Below are 7,217 nucleotides of genomic sequence, written 5' to 3'. Positions count from 1 at the left end.
TATTTGGAGGGGAGATAAAGGTGGAAAAAAGTTTCCAAGAAAAAAATCATTGTTTTGAAATAATTATATCACAGTAGAAATCAATATATAGACTTCTAAGGGTAAATTAGAAATAATTGCTTGAGACCAAAGAACTCTGAGCACTGTTGTATTTCTAATTTCACAATTCACATTTTGCATATGAAGATAAGGTTCATTAAAAAGGGACTCTCCAGAAAATACTTTGCTTTTTTTTTTTTTTAAATGAGTTTGAGCAGCCAATGTTGAAAAGCTTACTCCATTTATAGTTTGGCAAACAATGCCAAATGAAAAGTGATTTCATAACTAGCTTTTCATATTTAAAAACTACCCCCATTATATTAAACATTATTTCAGCCAAAATAAACATATTCTTTCCCGAATGTGGTAGTATTAATGGAGTAATCATGAAGAGATTCATATTAAAGCCCCTATGCACAAAATTTTGAAGTTCAATTCCCAAATATTTGTACCTTTCCTGCACCTTTCCTCCAAAGAGACAGACACACATATGTATGCACGCACACACATGCGCACGCACGCGCGCGCACACACACACACATACACACACACCACAGTTTAGGTAATTATGATTAGCAATTAATTTAAATTTATTATATATGAAAGCAGCAGGGAGTAAACTGTATCAGAACTTCCAACTTGAATCACTTTGTACTGGCTTTTTTTGTCTTCCAAGGCAATAGTGGGCTCACCTTCAGTCCAGAGATTAATTATGATGAGTTAAAACCATTTCTTATCTTTTAAGGCTTCTCTTTTCTTCTAAAATCTTTGGCTGCACAACATGGCTGGACCTTACCTCAAATAATCCATATATCAGACAATTCACAGCCGATAAAAATCAAAAAATAGGAGTTGAGAACTTACATTAGGAACATAGTCTTCCCTGGAAAAATGGAGATCCCCCAGTGCATTTTGGTGATTACAGATCATTAACTGCTTGTCAGAGAAACTGAAGAGGAGAGCTTTCAGATATAAACATAAAACAGCCCATGCATCAACAGAAAAATAAAACTTGATTTTCAAAACTGAATCTAATTCATGGCAGAGTTTTCTTCTAGGAATTCATCTGTTGCATAACGGAAGGCCTACACTTATCTAAGCAAAGCAGCGTAAACCAGAGAAAAGAAAATTCAAAGGTGTTGAAAAACTAACTTACTGAGATTGAGCCAATCTACATAGTTGTGTTTATAGCATTTCAGTCTGGTAGCTAATCTCAGAGTCTCCTTTACAAACATGAGTCATTTTTTCAATATTTTTGGATCCATATCTTCTTGACTCTGTACTATATATTTAGCATGTCCCATGTTGCCAAGACTGAACCAATGAGAAACTAAAAATTCTGCATTCCTTAATTTTGTATTTAAACTTGTAAATTTAATGTGGCATTAATGGCCTGTTTTGTATATCTGTTTGATTGTACCACCTTAAAAATTCATTTAAACCTGGGAAGGAGAGTACAACTCCTTCCTACTTCTTATTAATAGCATAGTTTTCAGTGAGTGGATAATGAATGACCTGGATAGAAATCAGTAGAAATTCAGATTGTCATTAGGTGGAGATGGGGTGGGAAATCCACTCTCCCCATGACATTGACAAGCAATTTCAAAACAGAAGGTAAAGACAACAGGCCTCGAAGAGAGATGACTGTCAGGGAGGGTTCTTAATTAAATATTCTGTAGTCTTTACATGAAGGACTGTGAAAGAAATGTCATTCTAATGGAAATTAAAATTTGCAAATGACTTTTAACATCTTAGGTTAATAGAAATAAGCCATTTAATTATGAAGAAGAAAGCCAGACAACTCTTAGCCACAGCTTATCCTAATGGGCTCTGAAAAACATTCAGGTTTGCATAACATTTTTTTAATTTGTTGAGTTAACTACTGTTTGTGGCACACCGGTGAGGGTGGTGGATGGGAGACAGTGGGCAGTAAGCATTCCAGCTGACAAAGGTCTGCCATTAGTTGATCAGAGTTGGAATATAAGGCAAACAAGAGAGTCTTAAAGAAAAAAATACATAATTTTTAAAAAAGTATTCCCAGCCTACTCCAATTCTCTGGAATAGCAACATATAATAACAGTTTTGCTCAATATATAGAGGGCCTGTTTTTCAAATTACTGTATTTCTTTGTACTAAGATGCTGGCACAGAAATGGGGACATAAGAGAAGGGCATTACAGACCAACGACTGCTAATAAATTATCCCATAAGCCACAGGTTTTGCAGATACTAGGAAATACATGATGTTTGGAAATGTAATTCTGGCTTTAAGTTTCCCTTTACTCTTCTAAATCCTTTAGGATTCAACATGGCTTCTTTCTACGGTTTCACTATTGATCATTACTGAATAGAGGTGATAACTGTATGTATCAGAAACTCAAATCAAATTAAATAGTGGTTTGGTTTGATTAGGTTTACTTCGGAAAATTTTTATACTTTGGTTTTGCTTCTGTCCAATAGGGTCAGTAAATACACAGCCCTTAATATAAAACAATCTAGTTTTCTAAATAATTCTTTTAAAAACACATGCTCACAACTTTACTTCAGCTAATGATTCTGTTTCCTGTTTTTTTTGTTTGTTTGTTTGTTTGTTTGCTTGTTTCTAATAGAATTGGATTTGCAAATCTGCAATTTGCAGTACCTGTTTCAGTTTGGGAGTTTTAGTCTAGCTTAATTTAAACCCCTGGTACTATGTGACATTAACCAAGCTAAATGGCTCTAACATTCAACCTGCCTAATTCCCCTAGTCTTAACCTGCATATGAAATGCGGATCCTGTCCTCCTTCTGGTGACTCAGAAAAGGTAAATTTACGGTTGTGACCGTAATGTAACTGTAACACAATTTGAAAATGCTAGGCAAAGGCGTTTGGAATGAGTACTAACAAAGTTATTTGAAATTTTTAGGGGAAATTATCTCTGGAGGTTCTACCACTTTCAATTCTGATTATACTCAATTCTTCAACCCGTCTATGAGAGCCAATACAGGCAAGTGGTATTTAAAAAAAAAAACTACTGGAATTCTTCCCTTGGAAAAGAGAATCAGAGAGAAGGACTCCAAACAACTTAAGGTAGCAACTCACAGAGCCAAAAAGAAAAAATCAGACTGGGTAGAAATTTAGAGAGTATACTCTTTTTTTTTTTTTTGCATAAATATTTCTTTGTATAATAATCTGCTCTCTTTAAGGAAAGTATGCTTCTCATACAACAGTAACAAGAATATTCTTTCATGGCATACCTAGACCCAGGGCTCCATTTATTTTCAATTTTACATGAATAGGATAAATTTAAAGGAAACAGTTCCTGTGTATGTCCAAGGGATATCTGCCCAAGCAAATAATAGAGCATACCTTTCTCTAGAGAGAACTTCATAAATACAGGCTGGGTAAGCTATTCCAGATCTACAGATTAACCCTGAATAGGCCAGGAGTTATGCCCCCTCCTCTCCTATCCCTCAGCCTAGACTGTAGCCAACCCTTCCAAGTGGTGCAGGCAGGATTGTCATTTGATGCAACCACCACTTCCATCATCAGAGCAAACAAGAAATATGTTGTGAAGCAAAGTAGTTCTCGGTGTACTTTTGCTGCCTTTTAGTACCTCCCTGCCTTCTCCTTTACTTAAGCTGTAGACGTGCACTATCCAGTATGGCACCCACTAGCCTCATGTGACTGTTTACATTTAAATTAATTAAAATTAAAATTAAATTTGGAATTCAGTTTCTCAATGGCACTAGCCAAATTTCAAGTGGTCAACAGATATATGTGGCTAGAAGCTATCATATTGGAGAACACAGATATAGAACATTTCAGAAAGTTCTATTGAAGAGCACTTCCTACTATTAGTTCCTTTGGCTTCTTGAGTATAGGGACCATGTCTTCCACAACTCCATCCTCTAAGGCATTCTACCATAGTGCCTGATACACCTATTAAATGGCAGAGAAACTTAACTATGTTTCTAACTTAACTAAGTTTCTTAACTAGGTAACTAATGCTTACCATGTTGTCAAGGGCAATGTTAAATTCATTTTAAGCAATTTTTGATTTTATCATTGAAATAACACTATGAGGTGGGTCCAATACCATCCCCATTTTTAAGATGAGGAAACTAAGACTCGGTGAGGTTAAATGACTTGCCCAAAGTCACACATCTAATAATTACCAAAGCCTGGTATTTGGGGACTCAGGACCTATGTTCTTAACCACTGTTCTATGCACCAAAAGAAAACATAACTGCAAATTTAACCATGAACAGGCATGCCTCTTGTAGATCAATAACTGGGTGGCTTCTCCACAGCACTCATGCTGTCCAAGGCAGAATAAAGACAGGGTGATATCAAGACCTAAGCATGAAGAATGGGGGAATCAAACAAAGTGGCTATCAGACTATTTCTCTAAATGAAATAACAGCAAAGTAGTTTTATCTGCCAGTTTGCATATGGGGACCATTGCCTTGGTCCTCAGTTATGAAGATTAGTGAAACCTAATCATTTTGTGAAGTTACCCTCATGGGCTACACTTACCAGAAGGTTCTGTAACTTGAGCTTCTATGCTGCAGAGTTTGTGCCAGGACATGAGAATGCCAGAAAATCAATTTTCCTGCAGCTTTCACACTCAGTGTGTTTGCCAGACAAAACCCCAGCCAGCACTTTTTTAAATCAGCATAGTGCTTTCAGAAATAAGACTTACCAGAACTCCTAACACAGCAAGAAGGAAAGACAAATCTAAACCAAATTATTCAAAATTGAGAGCCACAGAAGGTGAAATGTGAATATACTGAAATTGAACAGTTTAGTGGCCCTATTTGGCCTTGTGAGGTATTCTTTGCTAATCACTTAGTGAACTAGCTTGTTTCTAGTCTGTGCTTCAGTAATGCTGCCAGCACATAACCTGGCACCATGCTTCTTCCCACCCACATGTGCCCATGCCCTCATGTGTCTCCTGACTTATCAGGGTGGCACCCCATCCTGCCTGTCCTCCCCAAGATACGTTTTGATTCGCCTTCCATTCAGTATTCCTCTGGCACAAATTCTCAAACATACCAAATCATACAAAGGTGGCAAATATGGGTTGTGTTACCCTCACCATGATGGCTTAATCTAATTTATTGAGGACTTACTACATTCCAGGCACTGTGCTGGGTGATTTCTCTAAACTATCTTGTTTCATATCCTGCCTCCATTTCAGAAATAATTATTAATGTCTTAGAGAAATTTAATAAATTTGTCCAAGTCAAACAGAAGGCATGATCTCCAGTGGTAGGATTTAGGGCCTTGTGCCAAGATAGTGGAGTATTATATTGGTGCCTTTTACCTTGTAGTATATTGCACAGGCTTCAAAGCTGAACCAAGGAAGAGTAAGCCTATATAAAATCATGTCAAAAAAACATGTCAAAGAAGTAAACCTCAATCAATTCACTGGCATTTTGTTCAATGTAGTCACTAGCAATTTCCCCACTGAGAGGCAGTATGGAGTAGTAGAAAAAGCACAGGTTTGGAAAACAGCATACCTAGATTTGAGTACTAATTCTGCCACTGCACATCTATGCATTCATGGAAAGATCACTTTAACTCGCTAATCTTTGAAAGGGTGTGGGGGAGACAAATGATGACATTGTAATTAAGAATATAGATTTTGGTATCAAAAGATCTGGATTTAAATCTGGGTTTATTCATTCAGTTAATATTTATTACTATTTATTAAGTAATATTTATTAAGCACATGCTATGTGACAGCCCTTGTTCTAAGTACTCAAACAAAGCAAAGTTCTTATGCTCATTACAGTGAATGAGACCAAAAAAATTAAGCAAATATGTAAATAACATATATGTTTCAGTTAGTATTAAGTGAAATTTTTTAAAAAAACAGTTAAGGAGACAAAATGTTGGGAGTGCTATTTCGTCTCTGCTGATTAAGAAGGGCCTCCCCACTGAGGTGACATTTGACTAGACTCATGAATAAAGTGAGGGAACAGGCCATGCAAATATGAGATAAACTGGAGTAGAGAGAAATGCATCCCAGATGCAACAGCATGAGCAAAGACCCTGATATGGATATGTGCTTGGTAGCTTTGAGGATAAAGGTCCATGTGGCTAGAGTGAAGAGAGAGACAGAAAGAGTGGTAAGAGATGAGGGCAACGAAAACAAGCCAGAGCCTGTTGTGCTAGGCTTTCTAAGACTTGGTAAGGACTTTGGATTTTATTCTATATTTGATAGGAAGTCATTTCAATGGCTTTGAGCAGAGGAATGGCATGATCTGGTTTTGTGCAAAAGGATCATGCAGACTGCTAGGTGAGGGTGAGAGCAGAGAGACCAGTTAAGAAGTGATTGCAATATTTCAGGTGAAAAATGACTGGCTTGGACTAGGGTGAAGGTGGTAAGAAATGGTTGGATTTTGAATATATTGTGAAGACTGAACTGACAGGGTGTGGAATGTGAAATCAAAGGAAGAAGTCAAGGATGACTGCAAGGACGCTGGCCTGAGCAACTGGACAAATTGGGTGGTAGTGCCATTTTCTCTGATGGAGAACACTGGGGGAGTAGCAAGTGGTGGGGGTGGTGCATCAAGAGTTGCATTTTGGACATGCTAAGTTGGAGATGCCTATGGAAATCTAAGTGGAGACATCAAGTAGCCAGTTAGACAAACAAGTCCAGAGTTTGGAGAGGTCAGGGCTAGAAATTTTACTAGCTATGTCATCTGAACCAGCAAATTAACTTCTATAAGCATCACTTACTTCATCAATAAAACGGGGATAATATTTGTTTCATACGGCATTTTAAGAATTCACATTAATGTATGCAAAGTGTAAAGCACCATTCCTGGTGCAGGTAAGTGCTTAATAAATGGTAGTCTTTTCACTGTCAGTATTTATTGCAATAACTGGCAGTTTATTGTTGCTGTTGCAGAATCTTTGTTGACTGTTCTAAATCCAGATTAAATATTAGAATCACCTAAGGCCAATTAAGTCAGAATCACAAGAGCAGTGATCAGTAGCTTCCCAAGTATATATTACACACAGATAGAAAACAGATGAGCTAGCTTTAAGAGAACTTCTCTTCGAATTAGTTCCAGCTCACTCTTTGGGAAACTAACTCTCCCAAAAAAAAAAAAACCACTAAGTGGAAGTTTGGGGCTCTTCTTGATATCCCTAAGCAAATTAGTTTTTTGGGTTTTTTTTTTTTTTT

At 37.0% G+C, this 7,217-nt stretch overlaps 1 protein-coding gene across 8 annotated transcripts in view; it reads left to right on the top strand.

Moving 5' to 3' along the window:
- GRIA3 (glutamate ionotropic receptor AMPA type subunit 3) overlaps window positions 1-7,217 on the top strand; it is a 352,129-nt gene that overhangs the window by 292,438 nt on the left and 52,474 nt on the right. The gene's annotated exons all lie outside the window — the stretch shown is intronic.

Source organism: Pteropus vampyrus, unplaced genomic scaffold (assembly GCF_000151845.1).
Source record: "Pteropus vampyrus isolate Shadow unplaced genomic scaffold, Pvam_2.0 Scaffold335, whole genome shotgun sequence".
Taxonomy (NCBI): domain Eukaryota; kingdom Metazoa; phylum Chordata; class Mammalia; order Chiroptera; family Pteropodidae; genus Pteropus; species Pteropus vampyrus.
This window is presented reverse-complemented; position numbering and strand designations above follow the sequence as displayed.